The sequence below is a fragment of the Papaver somniferum genome, chromosome 1 (assembly GCF_003573695.1).
Source record: "Papaver somniferum cultivar HN1 chromosome 1, ASM357369v1, whole genome shotgun sequence".
Classification (NCBI taxonomy): Eukaryota; Viridiplantae; Streptophyta; class Magnoliopsida; order Ranunculales; family Papaveraceae; genus Papaver; species Papaver somniferum.
Window position 1 is genome coordinate 29,355,936 of NC_039358.1, and position 24,813 is coordinate 29,380,748.

Sequence of the window (24,813 nt, forward strand, 5' to 3'; positions counted from 1 at the left end):
TATAGTGGGTTGAGCGGTGTTGGATCTGGCAGTGGGGCCTGTCCAACTGGCTGGGTTCGGGTATGGCTTTCGCGTATCAAAAAAAAAAATTCTAAGGCCAAACACTATGGTGCCTTCTATCCCTTCCCCATCCCTCATATATAGGGAAAAAAAACAAAAAACCCATCCACTATGGTCTCTCATATCCCTACTTTGCCTACTAGGAGGATCACATCTGATCCCACTAGTAGGGAAGGGAAATCACACTGCTACTCAGTTGGCGTATAAATTTACACTTTATGGTTCTCAGTAGCCTTAACATTTTACAGGGAAACTAAGTAGATGTTTCCGGTTTTTAAAGTTTTACCTAATTTTTTATTATTAGATAAAGAGCCTCATGGGTAACCTAGCCATGAAGCCGAAACGGATGGGGGGATGAGATTGTGTTACAAAGGGGGCAAGCTAACTCTACTTTCTATGTTAATTTCTGCAATATTACGCCATTGGGGGCTTGAACCTGGGACCTCCTGGAGCGCATGAAACTTTGGGAAACGAGAATGATCAGCTGAACTAGGTGCCCGTTTCTTACTAAAACTCTTTTTTTTTCCTATTATATGTCCTTTTTTCCTGATATATCTTTTTTTACGGTAAAATATCTTTTTTTTACCTAGACAAACATATTCCAATTGGAAAAAAAAACTGAAAAATAAAAAGGCTACTTAGTAGCCGTTTGGCACTATTCATACGGATACTGAGTAGCTGTATCGTGTAGGGAAGGGAAAGAAGGATTTCTGTCATCTCCTGCTACTGATATTAATATTGAAGCTCGAGCTTCTTTTCTAGCTTTGGTTTCTTGAGATGTCTTTTTTTTTTTTTTACTTTTGAGAGCTACATTTTCAATAACTTTGAAGTTAATTTTTCCTTTTAATATTTTGTTGATAAGAAAGATAATGTTTCTTGTATATCGATTCTCATACTTGCCTCTCAATATCTTTCTTTCACAAAATAATTTGTTGTGGATGCTTATCATTAATTTGTTTTATCATATGGTCTTATTTTGCCTTCCTAATTAAAGGTCTTATTATGCCATCTCTTGTCATTGCGACAAAATCGCAGGACGTCCTTACATTTTCATACAAAAACCCATTGATTTTGTCTTAACCTTTCCTTTTGTATTATGGACTCTTCAGGAATGTTGCGATAATATGACAGGCCTAAATATTCTTGCGAAAATAAAGACCCATGACATTGTCGTCTTGCAACGAAATCGCAGGACGTCTTCACACTTTCATGCGAAAACCCATTGAGCTCGTCTTATCTTTTTCTTTTGTATTATTGCCTCTTCAGGATTGTTGCACAAATATGACAAGCCTTAATATCCTAGCGAATAAAAATCCTCATGACATTTGCGTCTTAAGACACTTATCATCTCCCTAATGGAGGGTGCCGCCCTTATCTCCCCCCTGGTTGCCCCTTCAAGGAGGCGTACTTCTACCATACAAGGTTATCTCCTCCCATCCAGTCTTAACAACAACCAGTTGTTTTCTCAGCCTCTTATCCCTTTTTCCTATAAGGATTATGGTTACGAGACTGCACCCTAAGTGGGGTTTTCTTCAGGCCGAGTGCAGTATAAGCCAAGACTTGTCAAGAATGGCAAGGACGCTTCAAACGCCCCCGGCACCCTTGACTCAACCGTATACCTCGACGCCTTGATCAGATTCTGCACTCCTTGAGTGAGTCTTTATTACCTTAGTCGCCCAACCTAAGTCATATGCTTAAGTTGAGAATCCAAGGTGCCTCTCCCGGATGGGCTTTATTGACCCCAAATCTCCATGACTCGGGTTCCGGTGGCGGTGTAGCCTTTCCCTGAGTCACGCAACAGGTACCCTCTAATATGCCGTACTTTAGGTCTTACATTTTCCTCTTGCGAAATTGTATTCGCGAACTAGGGTGTACGCCATAAAGGTTCGCCCCTTTCTTTTATGTCATTGTTCTGTGATTATCTCTGCGACAATTTCGCACATCATGATCTTCTTTTGATATGAGTAATTCTGCAATTATTCTTTCAGAATTCATAACTTCTCAAAGCTTCTTACTGATAATATCTTTTTAAATACAACCTGTTCCATGGTCTGTCTAATCTATGACCAACATCTCTTCCTTCTGGATCCATTAATCTATAAGCTCTTGTTCCAACTATATCCTTAATAATGTAAGGTCCCTCCCATTTTTTCGCTAATTTTCCACCATTTTCTCGCTGATATATTGGTGTTTCTCGCAGAACTAAATATCCTGGTTGAAATTCGCGTACTTTGACACGTTTATTATATTCTCGAGCTAATCTTCGCTGATAATTCTCCATATGTTGTAAAGTTTTTTCTCTTCTTTCTTCTAATTCATCAAGTTTGTTTAGAATTAAGCCCGCACTAAGATTTTTCTCCCAAGCTTCTCTTTTTGTTGTCGGAATAACAACTTCTGTCGGTAACACCGCTTCAAATCCGTATGTTAAACAAAAAGGTGACATTCCAATAGCTTCTCTTCTAGTTGTATTATAAGCCCATACTGCATTATGTACTTGTTCGCACCATGATCTGTGATGTCCTTCCAATTTTTTCTTTAATATATCTGCAATTGTTTTATTTGTTGCTTCCACTTGCCCATTATCTTGTGGATACAAAGGAGTGGACTTTCCACATTTTATCTTGAATGCATTAGGTAATATTTCCATATTCTGTCCTTCAAATTGTTTCCCATTATCAGATACCAACTGTGCAGGAATTCCAAATCTGCAAATGATATTTTCAAATATGAATGTAAAGATATCTTTGTCGCGAATATGTTGTACTGCCTTCACTTCTGTCCATTTTGTGAAATAATCTGTTGCGACTATTAAGTATCTTATTTGTCCAGTTCCTGGTAAAAATGGCCCCATAATGTCTAAGCCCCATTTTCCAAAGGGCCACACACTGGTTGAAGATGACAATGGTGCTCCTGGTGCATGTATTTTCTTTCCATGTCACTGACAATCTTCGCAACGCCTTGATATTTGTTTTGCATCTTCGTGCATGTACGGCCAATAATAACCTTGCATTTTTGCTCTATGTGCCAAAGATCTTCCTCCACTATGATTGCCAACATCTCCACTATGTAACATTTTCAGTACCTTTTCTCCTTCCTCTCGTGTCAAACATCTGAGTGATGGTCCACTAAAGGATTTTCGGTATAGCAACCCATCTCTTAATTCATAACTCATTGCTCGGATTTTTAACTTGTGTGTTTCCAATCTATTTCTTGGTGTCTCTCCTTTCACCAGATATGCATGAAGTTCCATTCTCCAGTCTGGGACATTGTTAATTTGTTCTACTTTTTCATTATCTATTATCATCACATCTACATCTTCCTCTTCTTTATTTATTGATGGTGACAGAAGTGTTTGTATTTTTATGCATCTCGCCGTTGGATCTGTCATCATGCTTGAGATAAAAGCAAAAGCGTCTGCGAGTCTATTATCATTTCTTGAAATGTGCCTCCATTTTATCTTTGGGATTTTCGCTGATAATTCTTCAACCGGCTTCTTGTATTTCTTCAAGGATGGTTCATTTGTAGTATACTCTTCTTGTATTTGGCGAATAACTAGCTGCGAATCACTAGTGATCCTGGCATTTTCTAGTTTCATTTCTATTGCGAATTTTAAGGCATGTATCACAGCTTCATATTCGGTTTCATTATTAGTGGATACAAATTCCAATCTGAATGAAAAAGCCATCTTTATTCCTTCTGGCGAAATTAAAACAATTCCAACTCCACTTAATTCTCCATTTGATGATCCATCTACCAATATTTCCCATCTATTTGGTTCTGTTAATAAATCTTTTAGATCTCCATGTTCTTCTTCTACATCCATCATTTCTTCTACTGCTTCATCTTCTTCTAAAGAAAATTCTGCCAAGAAATCCGCAACAACTTGTGATTTTGGTGAAGACAAAATTTCATATTTAATATCAAAGTGGCCTACTTGTGCATTCCATCTCTCTACCCTTCCTGATCTTTTAGAATTCTTCATCACTGATTCAATTGGAACTTTTGTTAATACCTTTATCTTGTGTGCTTGAAAGTATATGCGGAGATTAAATGATGCATAAACCAATGCTAAGAATAATTTTTCAATCTTTGAGTAATTGTTCTCAACAGTATTAAAAGTTTTTCTAATGTAATAAATGGGTTTCTCCACTCCTGCGTCTACTCGCAATAACACAACACTTAATGCATGCAACATTGTCGCAAGGTAAATCAATAATTCTTCTCCTGGTTCTGCCTTTTGTAAAATAGTTGTATTCATAAGATGTTCTTTGATTCCTTGAAAAGACTTTTCACATTCATCACTCCATTTAAATTTCGCATCCTTCTTGAGTATATCGAAAAAATATTTGCATTTGTCTGATGATCGCGAAATGAATCTCCTCAGCGAAGCTAGAAGCCCATTCAACTTTTGTACATCTTTTATTGTTGCTGGTGTTGGCATGTCACGAACTGCTTGCACTTTTTCTGGATCAACCTGTATTCCTTCCTTTGATACAATGTAGCCTAAAAATTTTCCCGATGCAACTCCAATAGTACACTTCTTCAGGATTCAATTTAATGTTATACTGCCGCATTTGTTCAAAAATCTCCCTCAAATCTTGTACATGGTCTTTAGCTTCTTTACTCTTTACTAACATGTCGTCCACGTATACTTATAATATTTTATGTATCCATTTTGCGAACACCTTCTCTACCATTCTTTGATATGTCGCTCCCGCATTTCGCAAACCAAATGGCATTTTCCTGTAACAATATAAACCTATTGGGGCAAAGAAAGCAGTATGTTCTTGATCTTCTTCAGCGAGAGGAATTTGGTTATACCCTTTGTACCCATCTAAAGATGATACCCTATCATTTCCCGCTGCAGATTCCACCATTTGAGGAATATCGGGTAACGGAAAACTATCTTTGGGGCAAGCTTTGTTCAAATCAGTGAAATCTATGAAAATCCTGATTCCCTTGTTTTTCTTTGGGACAATGACCATATTCGCTATCCATTCTGGGTATTTAGCTTCTCTTATAATTCCTGCCTCTAGCATTTTCTGTAACTCTTCTTCTATTTGGGAATGGTAAGTTGTTGCGATTTTTCTTATTCTCTGTTTAAATGGTCTCACATTTTTGTTAATCTCCAATCTGTGGCAAGCAATGGATGGATCTATTCCTGGTATCTCATCCATGTTTCCTGTGAAAATATCTTTATATTCTCGCAACAAGTTGACAGTTCTTTCTTCTTCTTCTATATCCATTTTAGTTCCAATTATCAATATTAGAGGCTCCTCCACAGTCCCAACATTTATTTCTTTTGTTGGTTCTGCGGCAGTGTAACTGGGTTTAGGTTCTCCCATTGGCGTTGGTTCTTTTACTGCTTTTATGGGTTCTTCCTCTTCTTCCGAGATTTCGCTGGGTATTCCTTTGCCTTCTTTTTCCCTTATCATATATACTCTAAATTCTTCTTCCTTCTTTGCTTCTTTTGCCAATTTTCTGCGAAATTGTTTCTTTTTTGCTTGTTCTTCATAATGTTTTACCTCAATTTGATGACATAATTTCGCATTGTCAACATCTTCTCTGATTTCACCTATTACATTTGGAGTGGGGAATTTAATACATTGATACAATGTTGATACCACAGCTTTTATCGCATGTATCCATGATCTTCCTAATAACGTATTATATGGCGATTCCATATCCACCACGCACAATGTTACATGTGTTTCGATTTCTCCAAGTGAATTAGTACCACTATCTCTCCTTTAGGTTTTGTTGTGAATTTTCCGAAGCCGTGAACAAAATATGTTGAACTGAACATTTCTTCATCTTTAAATCCCATTCCCCGGAATGCGTGATAAAATATTATATCAACTGAATTCCTGTATCAATTAAAGTTCTGTTCAACATCCATTCTCCTGTGGATTTTATTGTTGTCTCCTTCTCTTTTCGTGTAACATGCACTGTAATGACCAACAGAGATGTGTGGTTCAAATTTTCTTTTGGTATTTCTTCCGCCACGAATGTAATTTTTTGTTTTTCCCAATCTTTCAAGGGTGATGTTTTTTCTACCGCCATAACTTTCTTTCCTTCGAAATTTCGTTTATGTATTCTTCCTTTGATGTTTTCATGGAATTCATTAATCAAGCTTTTTGTTATCATATTACACTCCAATCTTTTGCCATTTCCATTAATTCTATTCATCTTTCTTCCAACTGATTCACTGATTTATTTAATCACTTTCTTGATTTGAATATTCTCAATCAACAATCTTCAACTTTCGATCTTCAGTTCCCTGTTTCTAACGCCATTACGTAGTTGCAGGAAATCCTACACTATACCCCTCATATGATTTCATTGTTGATCAACTCATTTTTAGGTTTACACTCTTAATTTTATTGATTAATTTTTGAATGTTCTTACAAGAAAGATAAAGAAGTCAAGAATGATCTCTGCTATGGACTTTCTCTCTCCTATTTACTTAATTCTTACTCAAAAAGATCTCTCTCTTTTTCTTTACAACTCAAATGACTATTTATAAGGAAATACATAGTGGATGACAGCTAATCTGTCCTTTATTTTCGGATATGGTTTGCGACATTCTCGCAACCTTACAAATATTCATTTTCGCAAACTCTCTAATTTTCGCAGGACTATCATACCTTTCTCGTGTTCTTAGATGACGTCGTTTATTTTATTATTTCTGGAGTTGTTCGACGCTTAAGTGCTGTGTCATTGATAATTTCGCTGAAACATAGTTGTTGCGAGATTCTGATCCTACAACCATCTAGTGTTCAGAAATAAAAAATAATAAGGATTGTACGTTGGGTGTGTATCAACCACTTACCTAATCCACATCGCACACTACCCCATCAACGCAACATATATCACCAAATTCCATCTAATAAACACAAATGATTTTTATCGGAAACAATGAGAGAGCGTGCACTACACCATTTTTTTGTGATTAGCAACGACGAGATTCAGTTGCAAAGCAGGGTGGCAACAATTATGCCTCATTACTATAAAGTCGATATTGCAATATTTTGGAACGGTTGTATTACAGTTGCAAATTTTTGGTCGCAACAGTTTTAAATTGTTGTTATGTTAGTAGGTCGCAACCGTTTACTGCAATTCAAAATTTTTGCAACATCAAAAAAAAAAACCCTGTTTCGACCAGGAAATAAAGTCAAAATCAGGTTTTGACTAGCAACAGTTCCCCTGTGATCATAAATTCAATCCAAATTCACTGAAATTCTTCAGTGTATCTTAGGAAACCAATCAAAACATATAACCATAATATTGTAAAAAAATAAATGTGTATTGGACAAAGAAATCTTTCGATCGAAAGAAACAAAGAAGAAGGTAATAATGGTCATTTCATACATTAAATTCAAAAAACTACCGCTAAACTTAGGATATTCATGAAATCTTAAACTAATGAGTTATTTTGTATACCTCTGAAAAGGAACGACAAGTAACAACAAAAATAAAAACAAAAAATTCGGAAGACATACACCAATGAATAACGATTTACTTCCTTGTTAAGTCTTGGACCTTGGGACACTATTTTAGCATCAAAAAGAAAGAGTTTAAGTTCTTCAATAGAGATACAAAGTTATGGTTTTGGATGAGATCAAACATGAGGTTACTCTTAGGTTTTCAATGAATGAGAAAGAATGATAAATTTAACCGTAAAGCAACCCCGAGATATCTGATAAATTATTAACCATCGGTTGGAATTAGATACAAAGCCGAAATCAGGTGCTTTGTTGCATATCTTGAGAACATTTTCGGTTTCAAAAAAAATTTGGTGTCCACACTACCTTGGTATATAAATACTGAAGTTTTTTCTTCTTTGAAACTTATTCTGAGGCAGGCTAACAACATATTTTTGGAGTCACTGTTGTAGCCAACTAATAATATTATTTGTTGAAAAGACGAGGATACTCAAATACACCACAATATTTTGCTTTGATCATAACCTATCCAAGACCCACCATATATAAACCTCTTGAAGCATCAATCACTAAAGGAATATTTCAACATGGTGTCCACTTGAAACAGGATTAGTCCGAACTGGGCTAAAGGCTTGGGTATCTTAGATGGTTAGAGCAAAAGACTGAAAACCTTGTGTCATTGGTTCAAAACCACTTCTAAGCAGTAGGCGAGATGGATTTCCTCAAGTTCCTGCAGGGTGAGAGACGAAATGTGAGAATATCAAAGTCAAGTAGAGAAATCCAATATGTTAGAGCACTGCTCGGTCAAACTCGCAAGCGTTGCTATCTCAAGCTTGTTTGTCAAGTTTAGTGATCAAAACTATAAGTCTTGATTTCTAGTCTACTTATAGCTATGTCTCAGACTATGATAAAATGTGTAGTTGAGCTTTAGACTTCAAGGCGTTCATCAATTGAAGACGAGGAACTACTAAGGAGAGCTTGTGGAACTTCATCAACAAAAGGTATGTGGATACTGAAACTTATCTATCACTAAGAAGTCTATTTTTACTCTATCTCCTATTTGAGACAAAAGTCGTATAGCTATATAGACTTCATATTATACACATTTGACATTTCGAGCTGAGTTTAACTCGCTTACATATTTCTCGAAATATGTATTGGTAAGCTTTCGCTTTAACTAATTTCATCTTATATTCTTGATGAAAGTCAAAAGATGATCATGTGAAAATTGTCTGGTGACATCTTATATTATTTGTGTGAGACAGTCATTTGATGTAGATTCAGAATGTTTCGTATTGATTATTCGATCACTTGAAAATTGCTTTGAAGCTAATAATTTGTGTGAGACAGCTATTGTTGTCTTCTAAGAATGATTCAATGATTGAAATGGGAGTTTAGAACACTTAACCATAATTGGATTATAAGCACAGTATGTGTACTTGCATATGTGTTGATCCAAGACCGGTGTAGTATGCATACCCGTATACGTACTGGCGAGGTCAGCTAAAGTCAGGGAGCTGGAGTATGCGTACTTGTACGCGTACATGTTTGCATACTGGCGAACACAGTCCAAGTCCGGCTACATAGGTATGTATACCTGTTTGCATACTTGAGTGGGTTATGTTCTAGAATTGGTTATGCCATGAATCCATGAACTAATACATTTATATAATAAGGAATGCAATCTTTTGCAAACCGTGGCTATAATGTTCATGAATTGGTTCGAGTGAATCAAACCTATTTTGCTTCAATTTTGTCTTGTATACTTCTATGAGAAATAAACAATTGAACAACTCTATAACTAGTTTCATTTGAGTCATTTGAACTAGTTGTGGTTAAGAATAAGGTTGATACGAAAGTGTTCATATGGCTAACTTCGGTTAACTACTGTTGAGCCAACTTGATGTTCACGTTTATGTACGGTTATCCATATCTAAATGAAGATACATTTCATTTGTGTGTAACCAGCTAAGTTCGATCTAACGGTTGAAAGATACTGAAAATTACAAGATAACTCTAGAAATTGGATTTGTCCATTTGTTGTGTCCTTGTAATCGAACATCGGCGATCTAACAAGCTAACTCTAGCAATCGTGATTCAAATATTTCTTACAATGAGAATGATATTAGAAATTACAAGGACACAACAAATGGTTTGTCTCTCTTGTGTAAAAATCAGGATCATCTAGAAACTGTGTACACAAAGGTTCAAGGAAAATCTTCTTCTGTTAAACCAAGGTTTCAGAAAAATAAAAGAAAATATTCTAAGAAACCTATATCTTTTTCGAAAGAGTTTTTCCAGAACCATTCACAGTTTGCGAAAATCGTTAAACAAGGTGTTCGGAACAGTGCTGGAAAGGAAAGATTTTGCACTTGATCTTTCATCCATGAAGAAAAATCAGAAACAAGGAATAACTATGTTTTCATCCTCTCATAAGATACCACCCTGTCCTGTATGGATGGTAAAAATTACAAATTGTAATTTAGTTAAAGATTGTTCTTGTTTTTTCCCTTGAAGCAAGAACCATAATCTTCTAGAGAGTTGTGATGAAGATTTCTATTAGTGTTTTTCCTAATTTATTTCTAGTTGTATTGCTACTTTGTTTATTAAGCTAAGAACCGTTTTTATACATAAGCGGTTTTCCTAATAAGACTTTTTTTGGGATATCCAGAATTCTGTTAGGGTTTTGGTCAAAGGTATTTTTGGAAACTTATCCCCCATCTTCCTTCTTTTTAAATTGAAGATTTTCCTTTGATCAGAGAATTTCATCTGTCTCTTCTATCATGTCTTCATCAAGTATTTCAAGCAAATAAAATGATGTATGGATTGTTCTTTTTCCCTCTAAGAAAGTTTGTTTTGACTCTTCTGATAGTGAGATGTGGTCTGACAAACATGATTCCTCTTTTGATAAGAATCCTTATGTCTCTGATTTTGATAAGCTCTCTTTAACCATGAATCTTATCTTGGAACAAGTGCGCGCCTTGAAGTGTGAAATCGAATCTTCTTCCAAAAAATTTGAGGAAAACATGGATAATCTTGAATCCAGGATTGATCTAATTGAAGATGAGCTTGTAGATTATAGGAAGTATGAGAAGAGTATTCAAAGTACGTGAGATGTTCTCTGTTTTAGGAACTGTTTTTTAATTATTGTCTAGGAAACTCCTTATAAGAATTTATTCTTGTGTTTTAAGAAGGATAACTAGGGTTTGGAATAGAAATTATTGTGATTACACATAGCTATTGCCAACAGTTTTCATCTTGCAATATTTTTAAATTTATTTATTTAAATTCTTAGTTATTTGGAAGATGATTTTGCAGTTTTAATCTTTATTGGTTTTATACATTGCAAAACTTGTTATGGGATATGTGTGTTTATATCCGTGAACTATGATTGTCCCATATATGCTCAAAAGTTAAGTCTATTATATGTCTCTATGCAGATATTGATGGAAGATAGAATGAACTTTTTTTGACAAAGATTAAGTCTATTATATGCCATTTTTTTAAGTATCGATGAAAAATAGAATGAATCTTTGTGTATTCCGCAGTATTGGTCATTCCATGATCCACATCTTTGTGAAAATACTATGTTGCTCCGTAATTTTTCTTATGTTGAGCACTTCCGATTAAATTAATCATTTCCTTTGTGGTTAATTTAATTGATATTTTTGGATACAAATTCATGTTTCATGTGATTTGTTAATATCCAAATAAATCCTACTTTTCTTGTAAAAGTAAGAACGCTCTTGTTGTTCTTTCGGGAATGACATTTTATGGGGGGGATTTCTTAATTGAACTTGTGTTTAATTGCCAAATCTTTGTGGGGAGTGCAGCTGTGGAATATTATAGGAGTTTTCTTGTATCTTTATAAACTCCTTGATGAATACACTAAGTTTCGACTATGTGAAATCATCGAAACAAAGTTGTTATGTTCTCTTTTGGTCATGAAGTATCTCTATGGAAATTTCATTATGATTCCGCTAGTTTTCGTACCTTTGTCAATTTATATTGACAAAAAGGAGGAGAATTATTTTGTAGTTCACAATACATATACATATGGTTTACGGACCATTATGTAAGGGGGGTGGTTTTCATTGTGAGATGAACTATTGACTAAGGGGGATTGATACATATCACCATAGTATTGTTGTCAAAGTTTTGATACAATTGAACATTGATGTTGTGTGATAATACTATGACACTTTATAACAATGATTGAGAGCATATGTTTTCTCATTGTTATGGCTATGGATCTTCAAAAATTATAATGCTGAGTTGACCACGTTCAGAATCACTGGAGTACTTGGAAGTGACGAATATTTCGAGTAATGTTGAAAAACCAAGGAGATCAAGCATTTGGATGAGAATCTACAAAGTTTATTTATTTTGTAATCTATATATATTGACAGTTTTGTCACTAAAATTGACAAAGGGGGAGATTGTTAGAGCACTGCTCGGTCAAACTCGCAAGAGTTGTTATCTCAAGCTTGTTTCTCAAGTTTAATGATCAAAACTATAAGTCTTGATTTCTAGTATACTTATAGCTATGTCTCAGACTAGGATAGAATGTGTAGTTGAGATTTAGACTTCACGATGTTCATCAATTGAAGACAAAAACTACTAAGGAGAGATTTTGGAACTTCATCAAAAAAAGGTATGTGGAGACTGAAACTCATCTATTACTCAGAATTTTATTTCTACTCTATCTCATATTTGAGACAAAAGTCGTATAGCTATATAAACTTCATATTATACACATTTGATATTTCGAGCTGAGTTTAACTCGCTTACATATTTCTCGAAATATGTATTGGTAAGCTTTCGCTTTAACTAAGTTCATCTTATATTATTGATGAAAGTCAAAAGATAATCATGTCAAAATCACCTGATAACATCTTATATGATTTGTGTCAGGCAGTCATTTGATGTAGACTCGGAATGTTTTGTATTGATTATTCGATCATTTGAAAATTGCTTTGAAGCTAATAATTTGTGTGAGACAGCTATTGTCATCTTCTAAGAATGTTTCAATGATGGAAATGGGAGTTTAGAACACTTAACTATAATTGGATTATAAGCACAGTATGTGTATTTGCATATGTGTTGATCCAAGACCGGTGTATTATGCATACCCGTATGCGCACTGGCGAGGTCAGGTAAAGTCTGGGAGCTGGAGTATGCGTACCTGTACACGTACAGGCGAAGTCAGTTGAAGTCCGGTTACTATAGTATGCGTACATGTACCCGTACTGGTTTCAATTTAAGTTTAGAAGTGTACGACAGTAATGCGTACCCATTTGAATACTAGTTGTAACACCCCCTAAGCTAACAACGGACTAATCCAAGAGATTAGCTATAAAATGAGGCACTAACGATTTAAAACATCTATTAAAAACACTAAGCAAGAAGTTCTAAACAAAGATTAACCCGAATGTAAATCCTCTCTGAAATAAATACAAGAACTCCTCTCAAGTGATATATATATCTAATAGGGAGTTGATTTAGAAATATAATATATATACAACATAAACATAGCGGAAGCTAATCAACTAACGAAACCAACTCCTCGAATCTTTCATCGCCACGTGCACATCTTGATCTGTCTCTGAAACTGAAAGTGGGAATGGGTGAGCACATCATCCCGAAGGGTTCCCAGTAGAAATAACAACTAACTTTCGAGTAATCACTAGAATGATTTAAAGACAATGCAGGTTTTGCTAAAAACGATAAAACGCAAAAAAAAACATATAAAACATATTAAAATAATAAGTTGTACTGAAATGTAAAGTTCTACCAACCATCAAACCGGCACACATTCACAACATAAATAATAGTTGAGCGACGTCTTTCTTCGGAGTAGCAAGGCATGACTATTGCGGATTCTTAAATGATCATTAAAGCTCCCATGAGATTTCCGTCTTCAAGTCATAAACGATATGTACCTTACCAGTACCTTATTCTACGCGCACTCTACATAGCAAGTATTCAAAAAAAAACAAATGGTAACAACATTATATCCGACCGAAGTTCTTATACAGTGGAGAGCCCACAATCCGCCCACGTGTAAATCCAATAATCTTATATAATATTCTCAACATCATTCTCTCTAAACACCAAAACATGATAAAATAGATTTTGAAAGTAATTTAAAAGAACAGTAAACATTCATGTATGAGAGATGCGTTGCCCGTACAGAAATAGGGAAAGTAATATTCAGTGACACGAGTACACACCTAGATAGTTTATTAGTTGGCAGAAATTTTCACTCCTTTAGCGCATAAATATATATATAACTTTTGGGAAACCACATCACACACCAATCAAAAGGAAACCTTCTCCCTTTCATGCTAACAATAAGTAAATATTGTAACCACTTTCCAGTCAATAGAAAGAATCACTTTTTGAAAATAAATAAGTACTCCCAAAACACAGATATTAGTTGTTTCTTAAGATCCAATCCCATCCCAAAATGTAAAAGAAAACTAGTTTGTATTACACACATATATACATGCATACACTATCATATAATAACAAAGATATGCATGGATTTCACAAAAGATAGATTTGTAAAACAATAATGAATAAAAAAAATTCGTTATCGATTCCCACCTCTTTTGATGACAAGCCTCGCCTACCTCAAGATCCACAACCTACTGGTTCATCCTTTAGATCGATCGTTGTTAATAAATATTAATTGTTAATCACACAATCACTCTAAGAGGTTATCCAAAAGGTTCACACAAGGCTCATAACATATTCTCATACAATTGTCTAGTTATAAGCTAAGTGAACCATCTAATGATTCTAAGCCCATTTATGGTTCTACACCTTTTCATTATTTATCTTAAGCATATATAAAAGTTTACTAATTCATTTAGGTTGGTTCTACAATCTATTAGATATGACTTAATATTATCTAAAACTTTGTAGAAGGAACCAATGGTTAATTCGGACCATAAAGGATCCAAAACATCAAACTAATAACACATGCAACTAAGACCAAGCCCACTAAACTCGGCCCATTAACTTAAGGTCTGGTTCATCTGAGTCAACTAACGGTCTCTAACAGTCAACGGGGTCAGTTAACAGTCAACGTCTAATGTCAAGGTCAAAGTCCAGTCAAATTAAGTCAACGGTCAATGGTTCAACTCAGTCACATAGACTGATTCAGATGAGTCGACTCAGTCAGACAAACTAAGTCAAACAGAACAAGATCTAAGTCGGACATCTAACTCAGCTAACAAAGAGCAGAACAGAGTCAAACACTTTAATGCATAATCAAAGCACAAAAGCAAACACACAATCTCAACAACATTCTAACTAAACCCAGTTCTCTAAGTTACAAACTAACTTCCAACTCCAAAGTCATGTTTTCATCAAACACTACACTCTGATTCCTATCTCTAAGTAACATACTCTTCACATCTATACATAGCTTCATAATCCACTTGTACCTGCAGTTGTTCTCCATTTTAATCTCTTACACAAAATCATACACAACACAGTCAACCACCTGCAACCTACTTTATCAGCACCAACAACTACATCTGCAACTCGTCCCAACACAACTAACCAGAACAGCATCACCACACCAATTCCAGACTAACTCAGACTCTTACATACACATAATGACACTTACTTAATTCTTGTAATTTCAACTCCATGTATGAATCCTCAATCCAACCTCAGCAGCCACATATGTAACTAACTTCACCCTTTCTCAGAAACCACCACCAGCAGGTCTATCTCATGACTCAACATCCTCAGCTAGCAATCTCAGATCATGTACAACTCACCTAGACCACCAACACCACTAGTTCAACATTTCAGATCAAAAATTTCATTACCTCCAGCAATCCAGTAAATCACTAAACCTAATACAACTTCAACTCATTCAAATCTCTTGAACTCTATCAATACTGCCATATTAGCTTCAACAACAACACTATCATACACAACATTCTCAACTACAAGACCATTTCTAAGGTCTTGTAATTCATTAATTATCACCACCTGCAACTCCCAAAAGATCACCAACCCCTCCATTACATTTCAGTTCCTCATAACTAGTATATGCAACTTCATTACAATCTGTAATTCATACTTCATATACCTTACTGCCACTCATTCCCCTTGCTCTGATTGGTACATCCCTAATCCAGTCATTTCTAATATCAGTTCTTCATGTCCCTTGCCAGTTCAATAATACTACCATAGCTTCATGCCAAGACTACAACCCACAAAATAAAAAGCTTGCTCAAATCTCAATACTACCAGCAACCCATAACTTCATCTCTATTTATAATCTACTCTTCAGTAGCATCATCACTAGTCTTATAACTATAACACTAGAACCATCACCATCTTCAGTTAACATCAGTTCCATCATCTAGAAGCTATTTTATCCTCTAATTTCCAACGCAAGCACCTAAGAAGCAACACAAACACTTTCACTCACCAACACACAGACAAATTCATCTCCAGTTCACTCCATAGCCTAAATCTTCAATATAGTTACACTTCTAAGCCATTACTTCATTATAATTGTAGCTTCATATCCCCTATATCTCAACCATACTCAACAGTCTTCAACACCATCATTGGTTTTTCTCAGAGACCCTAAACAAATCCCAATTTCAATCACCTTTAAACAATTCATCTTCATCAACGGTTCAATTCTCTAAACCCTAATTTTTGATCGATTTATGGAAGAACAGAAAAAACCCTAATTCTCTATGGCACTACACCATTTTTAGGAATTCGCAACGACGCCTGTCCGTTGCTAACCGGGATCGCAACGGCAAAGTGACGTTTCAAAACACGGTGTTGCATTTTTCGCAACAGCATAGGCTCCGTTGCGACTCTTGGTCAGCAACGGGGATTCGCAACGTACTTTGACGTTGTGACCCTGTTTATTCGCAACCAAGTCGTGCCGTTGCGAAGCTTTTTCTAACTATACGAATACCCATAACCGGAACTAATATGTTATTGGTTCTGGTTCTAATTTACCGGTTCTGGTTCTAACTTAGTAACAAATTAAAGACGTTGCTAATATTTTGCAACTTAAAAAAAAAGGTCAAGTCTTTATTGACCTGATCAAAATACATTTACCCCCACATTTCCCCCCTGCAGTTACCCAGTTCCCTACATTCATCATTTCCACAGTTATACATTCACTCATTCAACATACATTCATTCATTCATTTCAACATACAAAACTGATTCAAATTAGGAAAATGGATTCTTCAATTGATTTGAACAAAAAGAATGAGTATTCGATACAAATGTTTTCTAAGTATCACAACAAATCTAGTGTACACATTAGAAACATACTTGGTTCCTAAGTTCAGTTCTTGTAAAATTACGAAATTCCTAAGTTCTTCTAACTTAAATCACTATAAGCTACATAAACTTACAAATATTGCAGCTGCTAAGGGACCTAATGGTTGCTGCTTTGTTCTCCAACCTTTCTGATCTCATGAGCATCATTCAATTAACCTGCGAACAAAGCATCACAAATTCTTCTAATCAGAAGCTAATACAAGGATACAAGATATATAAACAAATGGATTAACTGTAATACAACAACAAAGTTACAGATGCAAGTGAAGTACAAACTGGATATGCTACTAAGCTAAAGCATGAGATGGATATAAACAACTAAGTTATAACAACAACAAGAAATAGAAGACTAAACGCATATATACAATACTTGAGCTGAAATCAGTAAGATGTGACCAAAGAAACAATTACACCGCTAGTGATGCCTACAATTGTATTAAACTGCAAGTGCACAGTGTCGATATGCAATATAGGGCAAGCACAAGTCTATCTACAGGGACTTGGTGGGTGTAGAGTTGAAGTTATCTTACTACAACTGACTTATAACAAAGAGTAACCACAAGCGGGTTTTGTTTTCCGATACGGCTAGAATATTAACAGGGTTTTAAAACATACACAAATTCAGAAGCAAAGAGTACTCTAATTAGGCAGATAACTAGGGTGTTAGGGTAATCAAATCCACCACTTAATCTATAGTAGATGACTTCGGTTTCAATATTATTCTTTTCCCTTATAACAGACAGCGGTGAAAAAACAAGTATGCCGCATATCCAAGGAAATCTGAGGATAGATAATTGGATAACAACTAAGGTATTAATCCCTAGAATTAGTTGTCTTTCTACAGTAGAACTAATCACAGATTAAATTATTCAGTTTCATAAGAGTTAATGCAATAAATCACAATTCTTCTAACAACCTGGGATGCAAGACATACAACAAGCTTAATGTCCTACCTGGTGGCGAGTTCAATTTCTGTTGAACTGAATTTTCCCTGGTATATTCAAGAGATGTCAGTTGATTACTTCAGCTTTAGCAAGGCGCATTTCAATTTTAGTTGACATGACTTCATATCTACACATTTCAGGCTTAATCTGCATGCCAAGAAGTGAAATCAAATTTAAATAAAACTCCAGAACTAACTTCATTCTTTATGCAAGTACGAAATAGCAAACTTTATTCTTTATCAAATAAGACTGCAAAACTAGCAGCAATATACCTTCCTAGATAAGCGTGTGGTTGGAAAAAAATTCATTTTTCCCTGGGGATACTAATGGTAACACTTAGCTGCAGATGAAAACATAAGAAAGATTCATTAAATCCATGGAACTATCTTTACCAATTAACAATCAATGCACATTCACAAGAGCTTATCTTTAAGAGCTTCGAGAGAAGTTTCCAGGTCTGACAAAAGTGTGAACTGCACAAATGGAAAAAAAAATACTTACAAGTTAAGACAACCCACCAGACCCAATGGCTTAATGAATAAAAGGAACCAAAATAATCAAAACAGTTGGATATACCTTCTTAGTTTTCCTAAACCAATTCTCACCAGTTCTTCTTCAAACTCTAATGAACTGAACTTCAGTTCTTTAATCTTGACAAACCTAGACATGGGAAAAAAAAAAGCATTAGATTCAGATAAACAACAAACCATAGAATGGAAATAAAATATAAAATAACCACAACAATTTCATAGTTGGATATACCTTCTTAGTTCTTCCTGAACCAACTCTGACCAGTTCTTCAATATTGACAAACCCTAACTTGGAAAAAACAAAGGGGGTATTAGATTCAGATACACAACCAACCATAAAATGGAAAGAAAAAAAAGAAATAAAAAAACTGAAACTGAAAGAATCAGATTCACAAGTGAAATCGAAAAACTGAAATCAAGCATTAAACCCTAAAACCGAAAAACTTAAATGGAACCCTAGGATTCGACAAACTTAAATCAAAATCTCTAAATCCTAGAAATCAAATCTCTGAAACCCTAGAAATCACTGAAACCCTAGAAATCGAAATCTATAAACCCTAAAAACTATGTCACAAATTGTACTTGTATACAGATCTATACGATGATAGAGATGGAGATGAGAGCTGAGTCTCTTTGGTTTATCGAGATGAAGATGGAGGAGAGGAGGGAAGGAGAGATGAGTCTCCCTGGTTTTGGCGGAGAAAAAATGAGGATAGAATTCGACTAAGGGTGGGATATACCCTAGACTTGGATTAAGGGTGGAAAAAAAAACGTAGTCTTGACAGAAGTTTGACTGGGGCGTGTTTATCAGCTCTAGTGTTCCGACCAAGCAAGTGGTTCGCACGCTTGAACTGAGCGCGGTTGCAATTCGCAACCTTCCGTGTGAGGTTGCAAAATTCGAAACGGCACCAACCCGTTGCGAAATATTAGCAACTAAGATTCACAACTGAAATTTCGCAACCGACCTATTGTCGTTGTGAATCTTTGTTGCGAATTCCTAAAAATGGTGTAGTGTGGAACTGAAATTAAACTCCAAACAACCCTTTAACTCTAATTAACAACAAACCCATGAAAAATAAACACCAAACATACCCAATTTCATAAAGAAATCACTCAAAACAGAAACCCTAAATTCAATCTTCAAATTACCTTTCTCTGTGAATTTCGGATACAATAATCGATTCAACAACGTCATCCTCAGATATGCCTTGATCTCTATTCAACCCTCACGATCTCATAATTTAATTTCATCTCTCAAGACTTTCAGAATCACCAGAGGCGAGAACAGAAGAAGAAAGAAAGAAAGAAGAAGAAGAAGAAGAAGAAGAAGAAGAAGAAGAAGAAGAAAGAGAAAGAAGTAGAGAGAATGAGTTTCTCTCGACATGTTTAGGTGTGATAAGGAAAGAATCGTTATTAGGGTGCCCAGAAAATGGATAAGGGCAGCTAGGCGGTTTAGATGTAAAATGATTATTTTTCCCCTCGTACAACTCAGATGTTATCTTCTTCATCCGGTATCCGAATAAAACGTTCGAATAGTCTATTTCGCATGACTTTTCGATTCTATCTAACGGTACTAATTTCGTATCTATATCGTTGTTAGATTACTTTCTATTAATTAACGTTTGTCTCCAATTAATCGAGTCATTAACGGCTTAGTCGTCTCATGAATGGTCTAATAGCGTTGACGAGCTTGAGGCTCATTACACTAGCGAACACAGTCCAAGTCCGGATACTTAGGTATGCGTACCCGTTTGAATACTTGAGTGGGTTATGTTCTAAAATAGGTTGTTCCATGAAAAGATACATTTATATAATAAGGAATGCAATCTTTTGCAAACTGTGGCTATAATGTTCATGAATTGATTCGAGTGAGTCAAACCGATTTTGCTTCAATTGTGTCTTGTATACTTCTCCGAGAATATAAACAATTGAACAACTCTATAACTAGTTTCATTTGAGTCATTTGAACTAGTTGTGGTTAAGATGAATAAGGTTGATATGAAACTGTTCATATGGCTAACTTCGTCTAACTATTGTTGAGACAACTTGGTGTACAAGTTTAGGTACGGTTATCCATATCTAAATGAAGGTACATTTTATTTGTGTGTAACAAGCTAAGTTCCATCTAACGGTTGAAAGATATTAGCTTGAATACAATTAGGAGTTCATCTAATGGTGAATATTGATTACTTTGTTCCAAAGCTATCAAACCCTGATTTGAAGACTATATAAGGGAGAACACTAGCAACTGGGAAACCTAATCCCCACACCTCATGTGTGATAGTAGTTGCGACAAGAGTCGATTCTCCTTTAACATGGGTTTTTCCTAAAACCCTCATAGATTAACGATTTGAAGACTTCATTGGGATTGTGAAGCCAGACCCAACTATTTTCTCTGTAGTTGCGTGTTCTGATCTTTCTTTGTACTATCTTGATTGAGTACTATCTTCTCTAAGATTTGCTCGAGATTTATCTCTGATAGGTAAGATAAAAAGAAGTCACAAACATCTTCCTCTTATCGTTTGTGATTCCACAATATCTTGTTTCGCTTCCATACGATTAAGATTATTGTGAGATGATTGATAATACTTGGCTGTTCTTCGGGAATATAAGTGTAACGACCCTCAAGCTCGTCAACGTTGTTAGACCGGTCAAGAGACGTATTAATCGCTAACGACTCGATTAGTTAACATATATTATAATTAATAGAAGTTAATCTAACAACAATATGGATACGAAACTAGTGTCACTAGATATATCTCGAAAAGTTACGTGGAATAGACTACTCGAACGTGTCATTCGGATACCGGACGCAGAAGATATCATTAGATTAGTGTGATACTATTTTGCCTTAGACCAACCTGGCTTCCCTTTCCAAAGCGTGGGTGTCTTAATAAGTTTTTTTGGCCTTATCACCCAAAACGTGTCGAAGAGAAATTCATTTCTCTTTTCTTTCTTCTCTCTTTGTTCTTCTTTCCTCTTCTTATTTCTTCTTCCTGTTCTTTCTCTTTATCTTTCTTTGTTCGATCTCTGTTGATTTTTGGTGAGTTATGTGAGCGATTATCGAAGTAAACTTGATGTTGAAGCTATTTTAGCGATGATGAAGATGTTGTGGTTCTGATTTGTGAAGAAGAACAATTGAATATTGTTATAGTTTCGGAATAAGTTTGAGAAGATCGAAATTAGGGTTTGGAATGAAATTGAGAGGTGAACTGGGTCGTTAATGTATGAAGAATCGAGGGGTTGTTATCGAATTGACGAGGAGAAGTTTTTCTGATGGTGAATCGAAATTCAGGTAATTTAGGGTTTCGATTTGATTGTTGTTTATTTATGATTCTGCTTTGTGATGATAGATTAGAGGTGGGTTTGTTGTTAATTAAAGCGTAGATAATAGTATGATGTTTAATTATGATTTCATAGAAAAATTAGGGTTCCTGTTCTTCCGTAAATCAAATAGGAATTTGAGTTTTTAATTATGAATTATATGAATAGTATTCGAAGGAAGATGAATTGGTAATTAAGGCTGCTGTTAGTGGTTTGGAATTGGAGGTCTGTGACAAGAAAATGATGAATATTGTTTTGTGGTTTGTTCTTGAGAGAATATGTGTATGGAGGTAGTAAATCATGGATTGAATGAGATCTTAGGAATCTCAATTGCAATCTGGTGGAGCTAAATGATTTCATGGAGTTCATGGAGTTAAGCACAGTTGGAGATGAAGAAGATGAATGATTGTTACAGGTCAGGGATGAGATTATAGTGATGGTGGTTGCCTGGGAATGGAGCTGCAAATTGTTATGGTGCTGGTGGTTTTGAATGTATAATGCCTGTAATGAAAAGATGGAACTCCAACTAGTGGTGTTATTACTGAATTGGGAAGGAAGTGAGTTTAGATGAATGTATATTAGTTCGCAGTTGTGTTTGATTGTGACTATAAGAAGATAATGATGCTGAGAGTATTACAGTTGAGTTGTAATTGCAAGAGTGGAGATTCTGAAGATTCCAATTGAGATGTGTAATGTTGTTTGTGTTGGTGGTTGAATGTATTTGTAGCTGGAGTTGTATTGCAGATGTAAATGATTATACTGAGCTACAAGTGGTAGTGGTGTTGTTGTTGTTGCAGTTAGAGGTTGGATGAATTGGAAATGCTAATGGGTTGCCTAAATAAGTGGAAGTTCTGAAGATTGTTAATACAGAACTTGCAAAAAGGGATGCTGTAATGATTGTGGTGTAAATGCAATTGGTGGTGTTGAACTTAATTTTGTAATAGCAGTTCATGAGTTGAAGTGTCAGCAGATTAGAGAGTTGAGTTGGTGGTGTATTGGAATTACAATTAGAAATGGTGATTATTAGTATTTGAACTGAATCAAGAAGAGATGTTTTGTTTTTGTATTTTTGCTAAAAGAATTAGAAATGCTTTGATCTTGTCATGTTGTGTATTGCTTCTTAAGTTTAAGCATGTTAGTCATCCCAGTTATTCTAGTTGACTTACCTGACTCAGACCATTTGACCTGAGTCGACTCAGTTGTCCTGACCTTGACCCGTTGACCATTGATTGACATTTGACGGGACTTGGACCTAGACTTAGACGTTGACTGTTAAGTTGACTCTTTGATTGTTAGAGTCCGTCAGTTGACCCGAGTGGACCGGGCCTTGTGTGGTGGGCCGAGTTTAGTGAACTTGGGCAATAGCCAGTTTCCCTAATGAACATGTATTGGATCTTTGTGGTCTGAATTAGTCTTTGGTCCCTTCTACAAAGTTGTAGATATTTTTAAGACTTATTATCAAATGGACTATAAAACCAACCTAATTGAATTAGTAAACCTTTATTTGTGCTAAAGATAGATAATGAAAAGGTGTAGAAGCATGAATGGGCTTAGAACCATTAGATAGTTCACTTAGCCTATAACTAGAAAATTGTATGAGATTGTGATATGAGCCTTGTATGAGCCTTTTGGCTAATATTTAGAGTGATTGTGTGAATAACAGTTGGTCGTTATTAACAATGATCGACTCAAAGGATGATCCAGTGGATTGAACATCTCAAGGTAGGCGAGGCTTGTCATCAAAAGAGGTGGGAATCGATAACGAACTCTCTCGTGTTCATTATTGTTTTACAAATCTATCGTTTGTGAAATCCATGCATATCTTTGTTATTATATGATATTGTATGCATGTATTATACGTGTGTAATACAAACTAGTTTTCTTTTACATTTTGGGATGGGCTTGGATCTTTAGAAACAACTAATATCTGTGTTTTGGGAGTATTTATTTATTTTCCAAAATGTGATTCTTTCCGTTGACTGGAAAGTGGTTACAATCTTTATTTGTTGTTAGCATGAAAGGGAGAAGGTTTCCTTTTGATTGGTGTGAGATATGTGCCCCCAAATGTTATATCTATTTTATGCAAACCTAGATGGGCCTCGTAGGGTTGAATATTATATAGGTCTGGTTTTAATTTGGCCATTATATTTTTCCTATTTCTGTATGGGGGCAACACATATCTCATACGTGGATGTTTACTGTTTCTTTTAAATTACTTTCAAAAATTATTATATTTTGTTCTAGTATTTTAGGAAAAGGATGTTGGGAATGTTGTAGGTGGTTGCTGGTCTTATTTTATGGAATGCGATGACATTCCATAAAATTTAGACTTTCAGGCAGATATACTGTTGCCATAATTTGTTTCTTTCAGTACTTGCTATGTAGAGTGCGCGTATATTGAGGTACTGGTAAGGTACAAATCTTATATGACTACGGGGTCGTCAAACCTCAGGGAACTTTAATGATCATTGAAGAATCCGCAAGAGTCATGCCTTACTACTCCGAAAGACTGCGTCGCTTAACTATTATTTCTGTTGTGAATCTGTGCCGCAAGATTGGTTGGTAGAATTTTATATTTCCATACAACTTATTATCTTAATATGCTTTATCTGTTTTCGTTTATCGGTTTTCAGTAAAACCTGCATTGTTTACAAATCATTCTAGTGATTACTTGAAAATTAGTTGTTATTTCTACTGGGTACCCTTCGAGATGATGTGCTCACTCAATTCCCACTTTCAGTTTCAGAGACGGATCAAGATGTACTCGTGGCGATGAAAGCTTCGAGGAGTTGGTTTCGTTAGTTGGTTAGCTCCCGCTATGCTTATTTTGTGGTTATATTTTATTTGTAAACCAACTCACTATAAAATATGTATCATTTGAGAGGAGTTCTTGTATTTATTTCAGAGAGGGTTTAGATTCGGTTAATCTTTGCTTAGAACTTGTTTCTTGGTGTTTAATCAGATGTTTTAGATCGTTAGTGCCTCTTTATATAGTTAATCTATTAAATCAGCTGCTAGCTTAGGGGGCGCTACAATAATTCCAGTTTATCAATTGGTTTTTGTGCACCTTGATTTATTAAAATATGGAACAAAACTCATAGGTATTTCTGTGGGAGACAGATTTATCTATTTCAATACTTTTCTGTGTGAGACAGATTTGTTTATCAA

General features: G+C 35.4%; 1 long non-coding RNA gene across 1 annotated transcript; it reads left to right on the plus strand.

Moving 5' to 3' along the window:
• The first annotated feature begins 21,252 nt into the window (after positions 1 to 21,252).
• On the plus strand, positions 21,253 to 24,638 carry LOC113282090. The gene is made up of 3 exons (XR_003326540.1): positions 21,253 to 21,616; positions 23,309 to 23,393; positions 24,386 to 24,638. It is a non-coding gene; the product is annotated as an uncharacterized LOC113282090 (long non-coding RNA).
• Positions 24,639 to 24,813: the final 175 nt, after the last annotated feature.